This window comes from Rhipicephalus sanguineus, chromosome 6 (assembly GCF_013339695.2).
Source record: "Rhipicephalus sanguineus isolate Rsan-2018 chromosome 6, BIME_Rsan_1.4, whole genome shotgun sequence".
NCBI lineage: Eukaryota > Metazoa > Arthropoda > Arachnida > Ixodida > Ixodidae > Rhipicephalus > Rhipicephalus sanguineus.
Genome location: NC_051181.1, coordinates 42209268 through 42233078, shown reverse-complemented (window position 1 = coordinate 42233078; position 23811 = coordinate 42209268). Strand labels below are relative to the sequence as shown.

The following is a 23811-nucleotide window of genomic DNA, read 5'->3' as shown; positions in this document are numbered from 1 at the left end:
GCAGATATATTCAAATAAGGTTGCGTACACAAAATATAATTAAGGTGGTGGTTAAGTGCACATACTAACGAAATAAGTTTCGAAGAGAGTTAAATGAATGTTCGCGTATCGAGGTGTGAGAAAAGCCAAACTTGTTAAGCAAAGAAGGCAACGTATAGCTTAGCGTTTGAAAGCCGTAGTTAGTACGTGGGTGAGGCAGAGACCAGTACTCGTGGTGCCTTGTAAGGTAGTCAAGAATGTTGGTGTGGAGGTTAGCCGCTGTACGATTTTTCAGTTGTTAGCGGCGCTTGAGGCTCCTTGCTTGTCCGTGTTTGTCGCCCTGTCTCTTTAAAGGGCCCCAAAACGGCCTCTGAAAATACGAAAAATGCTGTGGGCAGTTTGCTCTAAGTCGCGCAAAGCCTGGCACAGCGAAGCGCGGGCCCGTCGCCGCTCGTAGTCTCGGTCTACCGACACGTCTAGCTTTGAGATCCGCGGCTTCCTAATAATAATATCTGGGGTTTAACGTCCCAAAACCACCATATGATTATGAGAGACGCCGTAGTGGAGGGCTCCGGAAATTTTGACCACCTGGGGTTCTTTAACGTGCACCTAAATCTAAGCACACGGGCCTCAAACATTTTCGCCTCCATCGAAAATGCAGCCGCCGCGGCCGGGATTCGATCCCGCGACCTTCGGGTCAGCAGTCGAGCGCCATAACCACTAGACCACCATGGCGGGGCTCCGCGGCTTCCTCTCCAAGAGTAAAGACACCCCCGAATTTTTTTCATGCTTTAACTTTTCGGGTGGCAATAAAATACGTTGACGCATTCACAGCGACCACTAGGTGCCAAAGTTAGCAGTTATACACACAGACACCCTCCGAAAAAGATTATTGGGTACGGCCCTGCTCACTTTCTTCGGACGCTCCATAACTCTGGACACGATCGGGCGCAGCCAGGCTATGCACTACAGAGTGGAGGTTGCAGGCGATGTCTCCGTCGGTGGGCGTGGCTTAGATACCGCGCATGCGCGGCTAAGCCGAGTGGTGCGGTATCTAGTAGCTAGACGACGCGATGCTTACTTCCACTATCTTCCACTATCTTCTTTCTCTCTCTTTCGTTGACGCTCTCTGCCTTTCTCCTTTTCGTTCTGCCGTTCTTTCTCTCTCTCTCTTTATCATTCTTTCTGTGTTATGCTTTACTCTCTCCCTTCCTCCTTTCCCTCATCCTCACCGTCACATATCTCTTCCACACGCTCACTTCCTATTCCAACCGCCTTGCTACTCTATACTGTACAAGGTTATGCTATGCTCTTCTAGCGTGCCTGAATAGCCGAGTGGTAGGATGCTCAAGCGCCGTCGGATCGAGGGTACGCGGGTTTGAATCCGGCCTCGTGAAGAATTTTCCCCTTTCTCTTCTTTATATCTTTCTTTACGTCTCTGTCTATTTGTTTCTTTCTCTCCCTCAATCTCTAACTCGTTCTCTCCCCCATTAGGGTTATTACAGGCCCCGCCGTAGTTGGCTCTGCCCAAATTTCGTGGAGCAAACCCGGTAATGATGATGATGGTTTTTGGGCACGGTCAAACTCTTTACGCCGAGCTAGAACTGCTTCGCTATTAAAAAACGATCGCCTTATTCTCACTTTCGTTTCTCGTCTTTGTGGCGCACTTAGTGACGCCAGAACGGTCATTCACCTGACATCATTCGGGCAGATACTCTCGATAGGGCCACATACGAGATATATCACTGTGAATTGTCTCCCACCCTACGTTGCCACGCAGTCGCCGACCCGTTCCTTGTCTCGCATGACCATCGAGTGTGACCAACTGCTTTCGCTCCATTCTGTGCGTTTTCGATTGCGCAAGTGGATATAACAGGGTGTAGTGGACAGGTGCGAAATCTTCATAGGCTCAATGCTTAGTGGTGACATTGTACGCGTTTTATAAAGAAATGAGTGGCGAGGAGATATCGCCTGTAAGAAGGGTAGTGAAGGCGAGAACGAAACTAATGAAAAAGGCGCCGGATTATTTGGTTCTTCCAACGGACGAACTCTTACAGCGAAGGCAATGCAACTCCAGAAAAAAAAGCGAGCCCGCATCCACGGTTTTTTCATATATTTTATTGTGATAGAAATATAGACATTTTGTGCAGGTCTTCACCGTCGCCGTCATGTTCGTATAAAGCCCAAATCCCTAACATCGCTCCGCGCATCGTATGTTCTACCCGCGAGTAAAAGCTGCCCAGCGCTGGCGAGGAATACGGCTGCCGCAGAGATGAAACAAGCTGGCCATATCCGTCGCAAGGAAAGCGCATACGATACCATCAGCCCGTGTGCGAGGCCTGCCGTCGATTGCTCCTCAACGAGAAACGAAACGCCCCGCCCGTCTTTCGCGACGAAGGAGTATGAACGGACGCCTGGGGAGGGGGGCGGCGTCACTCGAGTAGCAACTGTGAAAATTCACTATAGGCCGCGGTCGGGAGCTCTGGCGTGCGCGCTATCTCGGCAGTTATCTGCAAACGGCTCGATTACCCTTCTACGCGCTGTGATCTCACCATTGCTTAAACCACCGATATAATAACCTAATGAAAACCGCTTCTCTCCTGGGAGCAGCCGTATTCCAATACACCAGCGTTTTGTAGCGTTACGAGAGATCGAATTAAAGTAGCTACTAGCCATAGTTCTTACAACATTACGACATATTTCTATCGCATTTACACCTTCGCTTTTTTGTTGAAACATATTTTTTTACGAACTTCAAGGGACAAATTTCTCTCCCACGAACTCTCAAATCTACCCCCTCCCGCTGCGCGCCGCGCCGCCGCCGATCCGATGAACCCCGCGCCGTTCACGCGGCGCCGCCGGAGGTGGAAACCCGGCACGCCGCCGCCAGCGATTTTGGGACCGGCGCACATGTCTAGTCTTAGTAGGGTTAAATAAATATGTCTTCATTTCATTTCAATTCTTTATTGTTTTCATTGCGAACAATGAAGCAATGGCGATGGCCAGGTAAAAGATGCAATGAGACAGCTTTAGGTGCCCTACATTGCCTTACATTGTGGCAGTGAGTCGCGCAAACATATTAAAGAAATAGTTTTCATTAAGAAAAGTAAAAAGTACATTAATTATGCAATACAATAAAGAGTAATCAATAATGAGCAAACGCATGGGCTCCGTCTTATACGCATCAGCTCTATTTTGTTAATTTTTTTAAATTTTTTGTGTGGGGTTCTCGCAGAGTCAGATCCTGTGCAGCCTGTTCTCGTACGTCGGGTTTCTGCAACAGGGGGACGCGATGATGGCGAAGCCAGCACCAGCAGCAGGAGGGAGGAGGCGACACAAGCGTGATGAGCGTGGCTGAGTGACGTGCGCGAACCCTAAGCCATCTACGTTAACTCGACCTTCACACCTTCCAGGCCTTATTGAAGACGTGGAATCTGACAGCAATTTGTCTGTGTGACTTTGTGTTGCCTTCATGCATGACCTAGGGCCTTTTCCTTTCTAGGTTCACAGCATCACGACGTTACCAAGCACGTCCGCATCCAGTCAGATGTGTTGCCCTCGCAAAATGTGCTTGCATGTATCCCGATAACACTCACATTCTTACCTCTCCTGACACAACATCAGTGACCGTCAGATTGCGCTGTTACATTTAATAAGCAAATTCAACAGCTTAGTAGCGCATAACCTTTAGCGTTGATTGAATGCCTGCCGTAAGTGTTCTGCTGGAAACTTGCCAGTTTATATGCAGTATAGGCTGCACGTGAGAATCGCTACACTGCTTACTCATTTTTACTCCGGAAATTCTACGATTTCCGTTAGTCGCAACCGAATATTTATTGCGTTACGATGCTAGCGCATTGTGCCGATGCTTTTCGTTTTTTGTTATTCTATGTTGATATCATATGGGCGTTGCCGTAGCAAATGACAGTGACTTGTAAGGCAGTAGACTTTTGTAATATCTCAAGACGCTAAAATGCCTTTGTGGGGCTGCGTAACGGTCGTTTAAAAATGTTCTCACATAGATGTTTTTGAGAACTGCCACTAAATAGATTGAAGGTCTTCGAAATTTGTATCGTTTCGGTTGTCTCTGTTTCCTTCACTCCTGCCCAGGAGTGAACAGCAAAGACTTCGATGTATTCCGTATTCAGTTCTTTCAATTCACTGGGTTGTATCTGTCTGCACCAGGCAACACTGAGAGCAATTCTTTCTTTTTTTAATTTAGCAGAATTAAGAACGTGCTTTTGTGAAGCGGTAAACTGTCAAAAGCACCGAATAACAACGAAGGACGGAGGGTGGCTTTGTGATGAAGCGAGTCACTTTGATTCAATATGCGCGTTACAACGAAATTGCCTGAAGTAAAACAAATTGATCTATTGCCGGGATAGATTCAGATCTCGAGATATTGACGGCTACGTCAGGGGCGTAGCCAGAAATGTTTTTTTTTTGGGGGGGGGCGGGGGGTTCAATCATACTTTATGTATGTTCGTGCGTGCGTTTGTATATGTGCATGTATATATACGCTAGCAAAATTGAAACTTTTCGGGGGGGGGGTGAACCTCCCCCCCCGCCTTGGCTACGCCCCTGGGCTACGTTACTGCATCACTAAGTGACTTGTTTTTGCAAATAAGGTGAGACTGTTAGACGACTGCGGGTATATAGCATGTTTTTTTTTTCTCGTTTTCTAAAATTTCAACACAAAAGTGTCTTATGGCGGGGCTCACTATGAATTGACTCCCGTCATTCCCTTCACGGAAAGGGCGTCACTAAAAAGGGAAGCGTGTAGGTCAGAAAGGGATTGAGAAAAACTTCGTCTGAATTACCGGACCAGGAAATGGAACGTCCACGGCTTTTGAACAAAGAAGACGGATGGGCTGACCACTGCGCCGTGAACGAAACGTTTCATGGCGCAATCGTGTTACATACGGTCTATATGTTCCACCCTGCGTCCCTCTCTTGACATTGTTTCCCTGTGTATGCTCCGCAGGTAGTGGGTGCATATACAGGAACACTAGACACACTAGGCAGGGATGGCGCTGCCATCTAGGGGTGGTTTAGAGAGCGGTGTCAGCGAAGGGTTTTGCCGAGAGCTACGCAAGCGTCTCTAGGTGACGGAGGCCCCCAATGCGCGTGGAGTGCGTGCTTTGAGAACAACGTAGTTTTGCGCTACTCCACTTTTTCGTCGGATTAGCCGATGACACCCCACTGCCTTCGGAGCACAGTTTCGCCACGCAGCAGCGTTGTCAACACGTTGCCTATTGTTTCCGTGCAATGAGCACCGAGCGAGCTAATGTATAGTGGAAGCAGAGGTGGAAGTGCTGCGCCATTTGCGCCACGCTGCTCCAATCCGCTTCTGCTGCGTCATCCTGCTCCAAAAACGCATTATTGCGCCAAAACTGCTCCCAAGCGTTCTTGTGCCTGCGTGGGCCGTTGTCATCCGCGACGTGGCGCGCCCAAGCGAGCTTCTATCGTCATTACCATCACCTGGCGTGCTTTTCGTGACGTTGGTGACGGGACGAAAAAAATCAGTTTCCCAGCGAGGGCGAAACAATGAATGCGATAAAAACAAATTGTAATGTTATAACGAAGTAAGCAGAGCAGCTACCTCTTTGGATACAATCTCGCGTAACTCTTCAGAACGCTGCATGGTGTAAGGGAATACCACCGCTCCCGGGAGCGAAGCGGTTTTCGTGCTGTCTTTCATCTCAACGCGAAGTGAGCGGGCCGTTTGCTGATGTTTGCCGAGAAAGCACCAGTGACTATTCCGTTTCACCTGCACTTTGTGCCACCAGTTCACGATGGCGCTGCACTTCGGCATCCGTTTCACTATAGTTCACATGGCGGCGTCGGCACCACGGTATTCTGTTCGAAAAAGTGAAGCCGTCGTGCAAGGCTAATTCACGAATTCCCGCACCTACTCGTGAGGTGGTGCCGAGTTCGCGCAGCACAAAATGGCTGAAACCGTAGCAGACAATGCCGACTGCATTCGTGTGTATTTTAACGGTGTCCAAAAATGTCAGCACTCCCCCTTCAAGATGGCTGGGATAAGCCAAACTCTTGAGAGCGGAAATGCTGCGTCATTTTTCGATAGGTTTTCAAGTACATCGCGGAGAGCGGCAATCTTGAAAGAAGACTCGGCGAGCATCGGAACGATGCCAACAAGAATCGCGCGGTATCCAGCGCCCTTGCAGGACATGCTGACTCCACGGGTCACCAGATAGGCTGGGACAGCGTGTGCGTCACTTCAAGAGAAATAAATCTAAGCTAGCAGCTTTATCTTGAGTCGCTGCATATCCAGGCCACGGCGCGCAGTTTTCAGTCGCAACAGCGGAAATCTTAATCTCATACACGCACCACATTACGTCCATGTACTAAACCGAATAGAAGCTAATTGCCTTCGTGTTTCGTTCATTGAGAAAAAGGCTCCCGTGTGCGAGCCGAAACGTCAGTAAACATTTTATTGCGACAGCAATTATATGGACAGTCTCGGCTGGTTTTTGCCGTCGCCGTCGCCGCCGTCATGGCTGCATATATGTATAAGTATATATATATATATATATATATATATATATATATATATATATATATATATATATATATATATATATATATTGTAAGGAAGCAAGAGCGGCACTCGGGCGCTGGCGCGAGACGGGCTACCGCGAAGAGGAGAAAGAGGAAGTTGGAAAGATAGAACAGCCGGCCTAGTGAACAGGCGTTGTCTCTGTTTCTCTCGAGACCGCCTCTACGCCACAAATGGCGACGACCGCAAGCCCTAGCTCATCACCACTTCGGCACGTGGGAGACACCGGCTTCTCTAATTGTCAACATGCTACCAGCTCAAAGCCGGAGCAACGTGCGCGAAGTCCAGTGCAGTCATTGGCCGAATGCACAGATGGTCACCTTGCGCTGAGCAAAACCAAACTGCAAGAACCAGCGCTGAGCAAGAACCAAACAAGAGACGTGCCAGTACAGCCCACGTGCGCCGATGGCCTGACTAATGGATTCCGCAACAAAGTCGCCACATCCATGACTCCTCATTCGACGGTTCGAGTATATCGCAGACGCGCACCAGAAAGCACTTGCAGCGCCATTCCCATCCCTTTCAGCGATGTCTCTCTGATTAAGGCCGGAGAGGCAAGCATGGCTGCAGACATCCGAGACATTCCGCTGCGATCTAAGCGTCGCTCTTCTACGACCAAAGTACCTGAAGTTTTGTAGCAAACACAGCATTCACACGTGTGCGGCGCTAAAGTAGGGGACATTGATTACTCAGCAGCGCAGAAGCTTGTCCCGAGGTTGCTTAATAAGTGCCAGATGCTACCGTCGTCCGCTGCCGCCCACCACGTTAGTCCACAGCACGATCGAGGCCGTCAACGACCACTTCGACAAAGCCAATGTCGCCCCCCAGAATTCTCGTCAGCTTGGCCAGTCAAGTCACGACCATCGCAACCACACCAGTCACACGACCGACCTCCGCACACAGCCAATGCCGGCCGCCAGAGGTATCGTTGGCACCTCTTCAGACCAAGTCTCTGCGTGGCCAAGACCGGCCGCCACGCAACAGTCAATGCCGCCCTCCGGAGCCGATTTCGCAGCTCGCCTTGCAATGCCGCAGTGTGGCCGAGTGTAAGGAAGCAAGAGCGGCACTCGGGCGCTGGCACGAGACGGGCTACCGCGAAGGGGAGAAAGAGGAAGTTGGGGAGAATAGAACAGCCGGCCTAGTGAACAGGCGTTGTCTCTGTTTCTCTCGTTACAATATCTATCTATCTATCTATATATATATATATATATATATATATATATATATATATATATATATTTAAAGGTCCCAAAGAAAAATAATTCCGAAAAAAGCTTCCGAAGCGCGGAATCGAACCAGCGACCTCTCAGTCCGCAGCGCGTGGCGCTATCCCTACGCCACCAAAGGCAGATCCTTCAGGTAGCTAACGGTGAGCGTTATATACACACCCTTTGAGCGCAGTACTCAGAGACGGCAGGCGCTTTTAACATTTCTTCATTACCAGCGAGATGGCGCGAGGAGCGTGACGGGCGCACTTAAAGGCGTCGGCCAGCTTATTTGCGCAAGGAGAACCTTGCGCTTCCGCTGTCTGCTCGCGCGGTAGTCGCTGCCGGGTAACGCCGTTTCTCTTCGCCCTACAGGGCGTGGTCGCCATCGTGCGCTTATCTCGAGGAAAGAAGAGGGCGGGTGGGGGGGTGGGGCGAGGGGTTGTATGTCTTGTGCTTTCCCCGCGATGTCCGCGCTGAAGTGAGAGAGCGTACGAAGTCACTTCGCTCGCTGCAGCGGCCGCGTTTGCGAAAGGGGCGCGCTGTTCAAACAGAAATAAGCAACAATTGTGACAGTTCGCGCTCGTCCGGTGTGTACCTGTTCGTTCGTTTCGTGCGTCCTGCTTTATGTTTTAGCAGTGCGCTTCAAGTGTCGAGCTGGGACGCATGATAGTTCACGCTCGTCCTATGTGTGTTCTTTTCGTGCGTCCTTTGCGCTCGAGCGACGCGCTGAAAATTTCGAGCTGCTTTCCGTTCTTCGCGTTACATTCCAATTTGTTGCTATCGCATTCATTGCTTCGCGTTGCGGCGAAACTGTGACTTTTTAGATGCGAAGCAGCTTTTGCTCGGGGCTGTGTCCGTAGTTCCACTGGCGACCGTCCGCGTTCTACCACCTAGCATAGCCATCTGAGCGCGCGCTCACGCCAAGGAGAAGTCTTCTTCCTCTTGTTCTAGACCGCCTTGATGATACGCGCAGAGCACTTTAGGGGCCCGGGCTGCCGTATGCTGTCCTAGATTGGCGTAACGCAGACAAAACCATGTGTACTGGCACGCGCTAGCGCGTTCGGGCCTCTGTAAGGGGCTGAGTAACGCGCTGTGGCCTTTCCCCCTCTCTCACTTTCTCAGCGATCATGTGATGGCGTCGGGGAACGAGATTCTGCAGACGCGCGATGAACGAACGCGTTGTATCGTAGTCAGAACGCGCTGGCACGCGCTAGCGCGTTCGGGCCTGTGTAAGGGGCTGGGTAAGACGCTGTGGCCTCTCCCCCTTACACTTTCTCAGCAATCACGTGATGGCGTCGGGGAACGAGATTCTGCAGACGCGCGATGAACCCGCGTGGCGTGCTCCAACAAGAGTTCGGGACGAGTAACAGTAACAGCAGATACAGTGAATTCATGGTGTGCTCCACTTGCAAGCACGCGTTAACATCGGCAAGGGGCCCGTGATGAACGGAACTTTAAGTCGAGCCATGCGCTGCTTCGCATCCCCACATGGTTCCCTTTAGTGGGAGATGGTGTAATTTTTCACCTTGGTCGGCGTCCATCAATATTTTGCCATTCTATGAATGCGCACCTCACAAGGACCAATGTCTCGGTTTAAAATGAATATGAAATGGTTGAAAGACTATGTACCGTGCAAGGTTGTGCAAGGCTGTGCCGTAGAATCGCATGCCTGAAATTTTTGCATTCCATTTATAATGGTAAGCTGAATATTCCTGCCCATAAATACATACAACCATTTGCTCGACGCGCATCTAGGCATCGTCATATGCATAACCTGCTCCCATACACCACTCGGACTAACACCTTTAAAAATTCCTTCTTTCCCCGAACAATTATTCAGTGGAGCAGCTTACCACCTGATGTCGTTTCATCTGATGATATCGAGAAAGCGTTGCTCGGAGCATCCAAACCGTGGCATAAATGCACAATCTATGTACTTCTAGTGCTTATTATAATGTTTATACTCTGCCTTCATGCAATAAAGCTTCTTCGGATTGTTAATGCTCAGTATTTGTAATACTTGAGGCATTTCCATGTGTATAAGTTTGGCTGTACGTATGTGTATATTGTTTTTCTTTGAGCTTTAAGACATCACTTCATTTCTGCCATTGTTTGTTCTTATATATGATTTGTTATATTTTTGTTATATTGTTGTATCATCCATTTCGTATTGTTGCAAATTTGATTATTCCTTTGATTTTTTCTCGATGTTTGCATATTGGTTGATTGTAATTTTCTCCACCTGCCTGGTCTTCAGTGACCGCAGTATTTTCGAAAAAAATAAAAACAAACAAACAAAAAGATCGCTGTTTATCGCAATTATATTTTAAATTATATTTTAAGAGCGTTCGGAAAGTGCTCGGGTCGTCCAACCGAGGTAAGTGACCACGTTTTGTGGCCATCTAGGCCACTTTGACGTGTGTAAGTGTTTCTCCGTTACTTTGTAAGCCTTCTATAGGTTCAGTGTCAAGAATAGAGTCAGCTATAGGGCTCCGTGTTTTCGGATGTTATTTCTTAGGCGGAAATTCGGCGTTTACCGGAGCTTATTCCTCGTAGATCCGCAATTCTCCGAAGTTCGGTGTATAATGTTGCATAATTATCAATACTCCAAAATTGAAGAAATGATATCTTAACACGACAACACCAGAGCACACGAAGCGTACGTGCTCTGGACGTATGGAATGTTTGAACGCACAAATACATTTACAAACATTTACAAATACTTGAGTACGAAACACCCACGTTTGTGCGTATTGCAGTTATGAAGCTCGTTGTAATAGACGCAAGCATACTTTGCAGTTTTGGCTCCATTGATGGAAGCGCGCTCCTTTCAATTGATGATTCTAAGCTTTGAAAACGCCCTTTCAACGTTTGCGCTAAAAGCAGGCAGTGCCAGCAGACTCAACGCGCAGCGAGAAAGCACTGCAGCCGTTGGACAGTGTGAAGTCTCCAAAACCACAGGGGTTGAAAATTTTTACTAATTTCATAGATCTGGTACTTCGAAAAATCACTCATGTGCTGGCTCATGTCGTCGGCTTCAAGAAACACTAATTAAAAAGCGGCACATAGGTTTCGAATACGCGGGGTAGCTCATGCTCTACATTTCGATTCACAATTTAAACACTGTTGCCAAAACGATTCACTGGTGTACTGGAGAACATTGCAGAGATTCCTCTCAACTGTTTGTCCTCACTTTTCAGCGACTGCAGCGTAGTGTCCACGAAGGTCTGCGACACTAGTTGAGGGATCGTTCTCGTCACGCAGATCCAAACAGACTTGCGAGAGACTTGATGTGAGGACCTCAGATGGGTCTGGCCACTGGCTAAGAAGCGCGTGCTAACGCGCTTCACAGCCAGTCCTGAAGCTGAAGCACTTAAAAAAATGAATATGGAGTGTGTAAGGACAGTTTGATGCCTGCTGAATTCGAAAAGCGATGTGGGAATGCTCGACAATGAACGCAAAAAGCATTATGGAAAAAGCAGAGGCTTGGAGAACCCGGCGAGTCTCAAACGTAGGCAGTCTCTCGTGACTCGGTGGCGCAACGGTAGCGCGTGTGATACCAGATCAGAAGGTTGCGCGTTCGAACCACGTCCGGGTCAAGTTGCTTTTTTTAATTCCTTTATACGGAAATGACGACTACTACAATGGCGTCTACTCCAATTAAGAGAAGTACCTTTTCGTTATTCCTGGATATACAATCGCTGGGAGTTGATAATAAATCACCGTTGTTCGCGCCTGCTGATCAATGTACTTTTGTAGTACCCGGCGAGTCTAAAATATAGGCCGTCTGTCGTGACTCGGTGGCGCAAGGTAGCGCGTCTGGATTCCACTTCGGGCGGAATGTTGTTGACGCGGAATGTTGTGCTCCTCGAAAGGGCTGGTTTCAGCGGCTCAGCCGGGTCGCAGTATCAGGCCTATGGAAACGTCGACACAGGATTATCAGCTCGTTTTGCCCCAGCTTCGATCAGGTACAACTGTTTGCACTGCTGTGTTTTTGCATGGTGATTTAAAAGCCTGCCCCTACCGACTTGAGCATTTTGGCGATGCGCTCAATCGTCTCAAGCTGATGCCGGAGGTGACGGCCCTAGGGGCGTATCAGATGAACCACGTTTGGGCAATAACTTTTAAGGACGAAGAGGGAAAAAAGAAGCTTCTGTCGGCGAAGACGCTCAGCGTTAAGGACCAACGGTGCGTCGCTATTGACCCCTGTCACCAGGACATTAGGATGAAGATGTACTGGCTGCTTCACACGACGCCCGACGAGGACGTTCGAACAGCCTAAGCGCCATGCGGCACCGTCACTGAGATATGCTGGGAGAGGTGGCGTGTTCCAGGATGGGGGGACAAAGGCTCTCACACTAGGCTGGTGTCGCTGCGTTTGAAAGCTGGCATGACCATTGAAGACATACCACATCAGCTACGAGTAGGTGAAGACCATGCGCTCGTGTTCGTGCCTGGCAGAGTCCCGCTCTGCCTCCAGTGCCGCGGCACCGGCCACATACGGTGCGAGTGCCGTGTGCTACGCTGTGGGCTCTGTCGTCGTTACGGCCACGACGAGACCCAGTGCGTGAGGTGCTACGCCAATGTGACCGCATATGGCAGGGGCTACGCCATGGAGGAACACAAGAGGGACCAGGCCGATGCGGCAGCAACTTCCGGAGGGAGCAGCGACTCGCCTGATTTCCAGGGTAGGTCAGACCTGAAGGCTAGTGGAGACTGTCAGCCCAGCGGAAGAAAAGACGAGAGTCAAGACGACAAAGGTCAAGCCGGAGCGGGAGTGGAGGCGTTCATGGTACGTCCTAAGGTGGTGGCTACTAAAGGGGAGGCACCTCGAAGCTCCTCTGGAGTAGACGCTACTGAAGGGCTCGTTGAGGGCACGGATTTAACCGGTGCGAGCTCAAAGAGGCCCAGGGACCCGTCAGAGGGAGGCGATGGACGTGAAGGTGATGACGGTAGCTGCGAGGGTCCTCCTTCGAAAGCTACCCTTCTCAGACGCGCAACCCTGAAACCAAAACCGAACATTGCGCCTGACAAGCGGAATTCTCCGTTGGCCGCCCCGCATTAGCGGGGTCGCTCTCTGGGAGTGGTCTATGGTTGTGGACGGTCTTCGTGCGGAACTTCCTGACCATAGTGCTAGTTTGCAAAGGAACTGGTGGGCCTACAAACTATGCGTCAAACATGAAGGGAGAGTAGAACGATGCAAGTTCGTTTGCAGTATAATTCGTTGTGTGAGTGTACTTTGAGCTTCCACTTCTGTTTTCATGGCCAGTAATAATAATGTAGCACTTCGTATTACCATGGTTGGAGGGTTAACGGCCAGGCGGCGACAAGTGCAAATAAATCGTCTGTTGATGGAAAACGACATAGACATTCTTGCTGTCCAAGAAAGAAAGACTGAAAGTGAAGAGCAAACAACGAAATTGGTTGATACGTTTAAATCACGGTACAATGTTTACGTATGTCATGCGATGGGAAAATCAGGGGGGTGTTTATTAATGCTGCGTAACTCTGTCGGTATAGTTGAACAAAGTGTGTTAAGAACCCAGGATGGACGATTTGTACTGTGTGGTTTTGCTTTACATGATGTATGTTGGCGAATAATGTGTGTACGCTCCAAACACCGTACAGGAAAGAAATGCATTTTTTGATTATGTGGCGAACCTTTTGACACCTGACAGAAATGTGGATCTCCTAGGAGATTTTAATTGTGTTTGCATGCCGGAAGGTCGTGTAAAGAATACGAGAGGTAGAGATACGAGTGCAATTAGGCTTTATGAAATCGTGTCGAATTTTGAGTTAGCCGATGTCGGAAACATCTTAAGTCGAAATGACGTTTTTTACACTCATTTCCAAGGGGAGAGTCATGCTCGGCTAGACCGAATATACATGTCAGCGTGTCTTGTGCCACTGCTCACAAACTACGCAGTTGAACATGTGAGCTTTAGCGACCACAGAATAGTGGTGTGTACGGTCGGGAAACAATACAGTGGGTCGAAGTTTAACTGGGAACTCTGGAAAATGAATGATAATATCTTAAAAGACGAATGCTTCGTGAGAGCTATAATGGAAAAAATCCAAACGGTAAGAAAGGATGCTGTGTCAAACATAGCGGAGGCATGGGAGAATTTTAAAAAATCACAGCATATCCACGGAGTGAATAATGATGAGTAGGCGAAGCTGCGGAGGTTAATCGGTAAACCGTGAATCTTCCGTGAATTCTACCCAGTACATCATCACCGACGTGAGATCGGGCGCGTTTATACTAAAGGTTCGATGAGTTATGACGACTTGCAGCTCACTTTAATTTTACATGTACGCTGTGAATTTTCATTGTTTAGAAAACCATTGCTTCAGAAAAATCTGGCGTCTTTCGTTAAGCAGCTGGCGTCTTTTCGTTTTGCTTTAGAAACATCTGGCGTTCTTTCGTTCTGCTTTTACAAAACATCTGGCGTCTTTCGCTGGTTTATTTCATCAATCAACGGCGTTTTGAACAAAATTTTTATTGTTTAATCACGCACAGGAGAAATCTCACCAGGCACTACCTTGGAGGTAAACAATGGCTGCTAATGGGAATGAGAGACAGAAGAAGTCGGCTTTTAGCTAACACTTACACTTCTACTTCTACTAACGTTTCCTACTGGAACATGCCAATGGCTGCTAATGGGGAATGAGAGACAGTAGAATTCGGCTTTTAGTTAACGCGCACGCTGCGAATTTTTTATTGTTCAACAACGCACAGGAAAAATCTCCCACCGGCACCACCTTGGAGGTCGAAGCGTAAGACTTTTTACGGACTACGACTACTACTACTACTACTACGACGACGACTACGACTACGAGGGACGAACGGGTGCCGCCTTAAGGAGCTTCGCCCCTAAAAGAATTACGAAACATGCTAGGTTACTTTAGAAACGCCGAGTGCAGTGTACCGGGATTATTTAGTGCAGAAATAAAAACAATCAAAAGGGAACTTGAAGCGATGGATGCGGAGCGTTATCAAGGCGCAGTGATAAGGGCATGAACGGAGCGATTATGGCAAGGGGAAGCGCCAAAAAACGCGCGTTCAGTGAAGTGAAGGGTTACGCATCAAGTAACCGTATTAAAGAAATCTGGTTCAACGACGATTTATCGGTAGAAGAGAAGTACAATAGAGACAGCCTTTGTTGAGCATTACCGGACATGCATGTGTTATGTATGTCCCGAATGAGTGGGCAGAAGATGCACAGAATTTTTGCTGTTTTCGTGTGGGCATCTAAATGGGAGCGCACAAGTCGTTTGAATTTGTTTCATTCGGTGAAAAAAGGTGGACTTGGATTACAAAACTTGTTTTTCAAGCAGATAGTGGCAAGATTCATGTTCGTGCGTGATGAAAGTGATGGTTTCTTGCGATGTGTCATCCAGACGCGACTGGGTGACGCAATGCCAGATTTTCTAGTTACGTCAAGCGCAGCACCAAAAGTGTCAGTGAAAGGGTTTTGGTATGAGATAATAAGTGCTTATCGGTTCCCGAGAGCGAACTTTTCATTAGAATATTTGGCCTCTGTCACAAAAAAGCGATTGTACAGAGATTTGGTGGATGTTATGTGTCCTGTTCCAAGATACCGGGCGATATGTGTACTCCGGAATGAAAAGAATGTTTTAAAACGGGTTAGAAGAATGCCAGTGAGGGCTACCACAAAAACGTTTTTCTTCGTGCGACATACGGGCACCCTTCCTGTCAAACCGTGGCTAAAAGAGAAGGGAATATTTCTACCTTGCGATGTAAACTGCTACATTTGCAAAAAACCTGAAACAATCGAGCATATTTTCTTGGATTGCTGGGACTCTATCTTCCTTTGGCAGATTCTACAACGGACATTTAAAAAGAATTCCCATTAACATCATTCGCTATCCGGTTTTTACCATTTGAAGAAACAAGAGACGTGCCCTACGACATGGTGATGCTACTTTGTATGCACAGCGTGTGGAAAACACGAATGGCTGTGCCAAATGAAGATGTAGATATAAGGCCTGCTAGTGAATACTTTAAAGAAAATGTTCTGTTTATTCGAGAAGTGTACAAATCTCTTGGTGAACCACCAGAGTGGTTACCTGCATTTCAACAATTGGCTACCATGAAATGGTATTAATTTAATTCATCAACAAGATACAATCACGGATTGCACATTTTGGTTTTTCGGCCAGGGCCGATGGTGTCTTTGTTGTCTCATGTCTGTATCGCTATGAACAGGTTTTAAATAAAAAAAAGACTCGGTGGAGCAACGATAGCTCGTCGGACTCTAGATCAGAAGGTTGCGTGTTCGAATCACGTCCGGGTCAAAATTGCTTTTTTTTTGTTCTTTTATACGGAAATTACGACTACGACAATGGCCTCTACTCCAATTAAGAGAAGTTCCTTTTCGGTATCCCTGGATATACAATCGCTTGGAGTTCATAATAAATCACCATTGTTCGCGCCTGCCGATTAATGTATTTTTGGAGAACCCGGCGAGTCTCAAAGATAGGTAGTCTGTCGTGACTCGGTGGCACGAAACGCGCGTTGTGCATGGGAAAAGCACGAACCGAGAAGAATCACATTATCGAAATAGAATGGCGTGGTACCGTATCAACTCATACAGACGGCATCAAAACAGCTTTTTTTGAACATTATCGGGCGCTATTCGGATTGCATAATTTAGATATTGAAAAATTCAAGAACGAATTTTACCAGTTTTACCCCGCCTGGACGAGGAAACAAAAGAGAGTTTACAACGGGCAATAACTGTTTATGAAGTTGAAGTAGCAATAGAGAAGCTAAACCCTGGCAAATCGCCCGGGCCAGACGGATTCACCGCCGCCTTTTATAGACAGTTTAAGAACGAAATAAGCCCTATCCTCACAGTTATCTTCAATGAAGCGTACAAATTAAACACATTGCCGCTGTCATACAGGTCATCCTATACAGTACTTATACCAAAGACTGACGACGCAGATAAGTTAAGATCCGTTTCTGGGTACAGCCCAATAGCTCTTTCTAACGTTGAGTATAAGATATACATGAAGGTCCTAGCTCGAAGACTTCAGACTGCGATTAAAGACATCGTCGGGCCTCATCAAACTTGTGGGATCAAAGGACGGTCTATTGTTGTCAACATCCACAAAGCGCGCAGCATACTCGAATAGTGTGATTATTTAGATGAACGAGCTGCCATCCTTCAGATGGACCTGGAAAAGGCCTTTGATTGTGTCGATCATCGAACTTTGTTTTCTGTCTTAAATCATGTCAAGCTCGGTTCTGTTATCTGCGAAGGAGTGACCCTGGCGTACTGAAACTGCACGACGAGGTTGATTGTCAATAAGAGTTTGGGGGTCCCCATTAGTCTGCAACGGTCGGTATGGCATGGTTGCCCCCTCAGTCCTCTGTTATTTTGCACGTACATTGAGACTCTGTGTAGGAAAATTATTATTAACAATAGCATCCTTGGTTTTAAGTTACAAGCAGCAGAAGTGAGGCTGCTAGCCTATGCAGACGACGTAGCGATTTTCACGCGAGATCAGCGTAGTATAGCAGAGGGTGTCGAAATTGTTCGGAATTTCAGCCAAGCTACGGGTAGTGGCGTTAACTGGTCAAAGTCCCTTGGGCTCTGGCATCGATCGTGGCCAGCGAAGCGAGACCACTTCGCTAACATGCCTTGGGTGACGACCCCGGGCAAGTACTTCGGCGTCCCGCTCGACTGTTATCGCGACAGCGATCAATATTGGAAAGGGCAGGCCAAGGATACGCGGGAAAAAATGGAGAAGTGGAAAGGTGCCGGCTTATCGATCTTTGCCAGAGCCACCACTTGCAACCTCTTTTTTTTTATTAGCAAGCTCTGGTACGTAATGCAGGTATTGCACCGTTCACGTACAAATGTGCAGAAGTTCCATAAAATATTCGCTATATTTGTCTGGGCTTCTGAGTGGGAACGCTGCAGTCGTACCAACTTGTTTCGTCGGGTAAAGGATGGAGGGCTGCGACTAGGTCACCTGTTCTTACGGCAAACTGTAAGCCGGCTTTTGTTTATTAGAGATATTACCGACCCGTTCCTCCGCACTTTATGTGAATTACGGCTAAGCAGACTGGTCCCCGAGTATGTCGTGTCAACGGAAGAGTGTTCTGGAGGAATCGGTGCTTACTTCAAAGAAATAGTGACCAGTGTTAAATTCTTTACCGTGCGTTTTTCAGCAGAGTATCTTTCAAATGTGAAGCGAAAAGATCTTTAATTTACTTTGTGTGACATGGTGTTCCCAATGCCTTTGTACAGGTCATTGTACAGTGGAGGCCCAGGTAAAAATGTTTTGAAAAGAGTGAATAAAATGCATGCCAACCTGGAACAAAAACTTTTTTCTTTAAACTACACTCAGGTACGTTGCCAGTTAAAGCTTTTTTGGAAAAGAAGGGTTGCTCTTTGCCATGGGGTAGTCATTGTTTAATTTGCAAATTGCCAGAAACGATAGACTATGTTTTTTTTACATTGTTGGGAGGGCGTTTACTTTTGGGACGTTCTGCAGCGATCTGTCAAAAAAGAATTTCCTCTGAATCCGTATGGCATTCGGTTTTTGAGCGTAGAAAATGAAGATTGCGTTCCGTTCGACGCAATTATGCTCCTGGGCCTCCACTCCTTGTGGAGATCGCGAATGGCAGGCTACCACTTTGATAAGGGTGCGCGGCTGCACGAGCGTATTTCAGGGAATGCATTCATTGGTTCCTAGAAATACATAAAGCGGAACCGGAACCACCCAAGTGGCTCTCAAGACTAGAGCCGCTGGTGACCTTGCCCGAGTTTTAACTTGACGATACCAGCACCATGCTGGTTGACTACACAGTCGCCACATGTACTTTGTACATCGGGTGGTTTTAATACCAGTTGTGTTTGATTTATGTGTGGTGTACCAAAGCAGGTCATAAAAAAAGTGACTCGGTGGCGCAACGGTAGTGCGTCTGACGCCAGATCAGAAGGTTGCGCGTTCGAATCACGTCCGGGTCAAAATTGCTTTTTTTTGTTCTTTTATACGGAAATTATGACTACGACAATGTCCTCTACTCCAACAGACCTTTTTCAAGCAATCCCAGAACACCCCGCGGGCGCGCGAAGCACTCTGGGAAAAGTGTGTACGGCGAACCCGCCGGCTGTTCTGTCGCTCGCTGCTCGTCTGCGCCGTGGGAGCACCAAACGAAAAAAAAAAACGCGTCGCCGCTGGTGCTGGTTGATTATTATTAAATCCTAAATACTACACATGTCTGAACGCACCTGCATGTATCTCTGCGCATGAAATGTGAAAGGAATTATGCAGTGAGTGTAGGTATTACCGAGCGGATGTATACCGGACGTAGCAGTTAAGCGGCATGCGAGTTATCACGTGCCGATACATGCAGTCAAAACGTGCTATCGTGAGCAATGTGAGCTGGAACACCAAATTCGTATTTATTCAATGATTTCTTGTACACAAGGCGCTATGGCATTTATTGTAATAGCGCCTCGTGATCGGGTTTAACCAGGCTGTAGAGAGGTGCTACAGTGTTTAGCTATACAGATGATTATTTGATTTTAATTTACGAGTCACGCGCTGTATGAAGAAGTCAGTTCATTCTAAAGGTGTTTAAAGAAAAATGGATCGGACTAGAATTCGCTTGCGAGGTGCCTTGATCTGATAATTTCCAGTTTCTTGATACATGCTTTTAAGCTTCACTGCGGAACATGTTTGCGGGCAGTATAGGCCGCGTTCAGTGAAATCGGTGTTTAATTTCGCGTCGGCGCATTCGAATATTGTTAAAGGGACCGACAACTGCCCAGAACATGAAATGAGATGACTGCACTGATGAAAATATTGTCTGTCGCATGGACTCAAACCAACCCTGTTTATCTCGTGAGAGGTGGATTTATATTTTTATTTCTTCATTCAAAGCCGCGAAAAATGACCTTTGGTGCCTCTGGCGGCAAAATCATAAAAGGTGCGATGAAGCCGGTCACGTGACCGTTGATTGGTGTACGCGTTCGATGACTTTTCTGTTAGCACTAAAATATTGTTCATTTCTTTTTATTAAAAGATATTACTCCATAAAAATGTACATATAGGCCTGCGTTAGTTGTATGCAACAAAGTGGCGCTGCCTTCGCTTGGCACAGGCAGCCTTGACACAGGCGCAGGCACCCTTGGGCGCAGACGCACACAACGCTGTACAAATACTGAGAAAGTGTATAAAGCCACATAATCTCATTGTAACAGCTTGCTATTTTCAAAAATGGTTGGAAAGCTCAAAATAAAGGTGATTAAGCATAGTTACAGTAACTCCTCCGAAAGCAGAACAATGACAGCTTTCACAAGGGCTAGTGGCATCGCTATCAATTCGCAGCGTTGCTGGAGCAAGCCTTCATGCGTCTTTGGAGCCTTTCAGATCGAAAAATACTGCTTATAAAATAACTTCGTGCTTTTCAGATAAGCCACTGCAGCTACAAACGCAACGAAGGGTAAGCTTCCTGTCGCGCCGTAAAAAACTGTGTCGAGAAAAATCGGTTGTCGGTCCCTTTAAACAAGGAATTGTGATGTCATGATTACACACGGCCACGGAGAAAGAAATATTCGAGGAGGAGAATCTCAACGCCGCGGCAGCGCGCGAGGATGGCGCGATAGCGTCACGGCAGAATGCGGTTTACGCTGAAGCACGACAGATGACGCTTTCGGCCTGTTGCCATCTTTTACATGCTCTTCTGTGGACGCGACGCATAAAAAGTGTGATAGCGCCTCGTACAATGTAAAATTTCTAAGATTTCCGTCTGTAACATCATTCGGTAGATATGACAGATATTTTAGCTGCAGTTACTAATCGATACTGCCAGAAATATAGGCCTTGCAGCGCTTGAAACGAACTGCTAGTAGTGGCCCCTCAGCAGACGACGTCTGTCGGCGCATGCACGCGGTCCTCGCTCCTCGCTCGCATGTTGCGCGCGCGCATTCGTAGGTGTCCTTGGGAGGGAAAGTTCCCTTCGCGATTTGCTAGTTTTCTTTCTCTTTAAGGCCCAACCACTGGCACGCGCCGGCACGCGTTCCACGCGCCTAGGCGTCAAATGCGCCTCTCGGCGTCGGTCGCGGAGGGCTGTACGCGTCCATACGCCTCGAGGCGCGAGGGGTCAAGACGTTAAGGCAGGTAGCGCAAAGAGACACGGACACAAGCGAAGAATAAGTGCACAGGACAAGCGCCGCAACATGCCAAAGACTTCTATGCAGTGCTCTGGTGCAATCCTATGGCCGATATATGTTGCATCATGAAGTTTCAGGCACGATTTATTATATTAGAGGGTATTTTGACTACTGACGACATGCTAAGGCCTTCTACACAGTGCTTGGTTCCAATCCTATGACCGATATCTGTCGCATCATGAAGTGCCACGTGTGGTTTGTTGCCTCAGAGGATATTTACAATACCAGGAATATGCGAAAGCCTTCTACAGAGTACATAGTTCCAATCTTATAACCGATATTTGTCACATCATGAAGTGTCAGGTGTGGTTTGTTGCTCTAGAAGATATTTCGACTACACACAACGTGCGAAAACCAGTGCTCGGTTCCAATTTTATGACCGATATCTGTCACATCATGAAGTGTCAGGTGTGGTTTGTTGCGTTAGAGGATATTTAGACTACAGGCAACGTCCAAAAGCCTTCTACACAGTGCACAGCTGCAATCACAATCTTAACATAACCCATTTTTTGTGCACGCTAACATGTTCAAATACAATTTTTTCTGAGATTTACGAACACTGGAATGATCTACATGGTTCGGTTCGTGAAGTGAATCTGATTCTTGGAGGCACTTGTATGATACTAATGTTCTATTTCTCTCATTTTTTACCCAGTTGCACTCAACAGGTGGCGATAGCTGCTTTTGTTGAAGCACTTATTGCGATATTACTTTCTACATACTTTCCTTTTGTATTTATGTACACCACTCCTGCAGTAGCCCTTCATTGGGCTGCAGTATTTGAAAATAAATAAATGTTATGACCGATATCTGTTGCACCATGAAGTGTTAGGTGTGGTTTGTTGCGTTAGCGGATATTTAGACCACCAAGAATCTGCGAAAGCCTTCTGCACAGTGCTAAGCTGCAATCTTATGACCGATATCTGTCACATCATGAAGTGTCAGGTGTGGTTTGTTGCGTTAGAGGGTATTTCAATTAGAGACAACGTGCGAAAGCCCTCTACACAGTGCTTGGTTGCAATCTTATGACCGATATCTATCACATCATGAAGTTTCAGGTGGGGTTTATTACTTCAATAAATGCTGTAAAATATGAAGTGTAAACATGCACTGGATGCACCAGCATATTCATGATAATTTTAATGAATTTTATTGTGTAGGTATATGAGCCTGGTGGTTTATAAACCTTCATGCTACTTCATTTTTTGCTTTTTAGATCCTTTAGAAAGTTTTTTGGCGTTAAAAGCTTCAGGAACAGGACGGGCTTATGATATCTTCACCAAACGCGCTGCTCGCAAATTTACTTTCTCAGCCATTCCTAGCAACAATTATGCAATCACTGTACAGACACCATCATACCACCGATTTCATTTCACTGAAATTCAGAGAAAAGATATTTTGCACATCCCACTACATGAACCAAATGCTGTATAAGTCAATTATAGGTCAATTTTTTTTATTAACCTGAATGCCTTTGTTAATCAAAACATCACGCTGTGCAAGTAAACAATAAGCAGGTATCTGAGTATGTTTTGGGCACTGCTTAGAAGTGTATAAGGCGTGGGGATAGACTGTTTAATTATGAACTCGATGCGTATTTTGTGGTGAAGAGTGCATATTCATTTATTAGAAAACAAGAAAGTCAGGCCATACTTTCAGTGCTACAGTTTACCTGCATTTTGTTGTTAGAGGGGACAAAGTAACTGTGAGTTTCCAGTAGTGTTGGTTTCTTGTTTCCATGCTATTGAAAAAAATTTTAGTGTGTATGCTTGCTCCAGGATTCGAACTTCTCAATGTTGGCCCATGTAAAAAACTGTAACTCATATTAGGTAGCTGAATACTCGTGATAGTGACACCCGTGGTACGCGGGAAAGCCGTCTTTTTGTTAATGTGAAAAGTATTAGTTGTTATGCGGCGAACTTTTATGGCACCTCAATTGGACTTTGCAGCAAACATATATTTCCTTCTTTTTTTTTCTTAACTAAAGCACGCGCCAAGAAACGACGTCAAGCCCACCGATGGTGCGGGCGGCGCCGCTCCCGTCCGGTTCTTTTTAGCTGCAACAGGAGCAGAACCATTTTCATGAACAGGATGATTATATTCCTGTTGGGCACTAATAGCATGACCGTGAACAGGCGTCAAAAGGCGATCGCGCAAGCGTTGGTGATCTCGCAAACATCGTTGGCTGTGTCCCGTGATGCAGACGCGAATTTACGTTCGCGGGAGCAGCGCACGCACCGATGTCAATTACTTGTTCATACCGTGGTTGTTACTTTGGTCATTGCGCTGTTAATTACTTCTTAAATAGTCAAAACAGTGGTGGGTGAAGCACAATAAATATTTTAACGACATTCTAATTTGCTTCGATTGATAACGCACCGTTCTAGGCTGTACATGGAGAGCTTTAAACGAAAAGATCAAGCAACACTGTGCCTCTGCCAAAAGCGAGCGCCGACGCGGTCGACGCTTGCCAGGGCCCGTATTCCCAAAAGGCGACAATCGCAAAAGTATCGCCTTTGGTCCGCGCTGATTGGCTATTGAGCAAACCGGAAAAGTTAGGGCGCCATCTGGCACTTCCGCCGACGTCAATTTTGCGTCATGGTGCTCGACGGTGCTCTCGACATATTTGCAATAAACGAAGACACCGTTAACCGTCAGTTGGTGGTGAAGTCTAGCATTCCAGTGTCGTAGGCGGTAGTTTCTAGTGTTTTTTGTCGATGTGCGTAGCGTAGGTCAAGTTTTCAGTGAACATTTTTGCATTGTGCCTTCGGTGACAGCTGTTTTGTGCCCGTGTTTTCGTCGTGCAGTCATTTGAACGTGCAGCAGC

At 47.1% G+C, this 23811-nt stretch overlaps 1 pseudogene; it reads left to right on the top strand.

The window, feature by feature from the left end:
• LOC119397236 (TBC1 domain family member 22B-like) overlaps nucleotides 1-12049 on the top strand; it is a 58736-nt pseudogene extending 46687 nt beyond the window's left edge.
• The last annotated feature ends 11762 nt before the right edge of the window (nucleotides 12050-23811 follow it).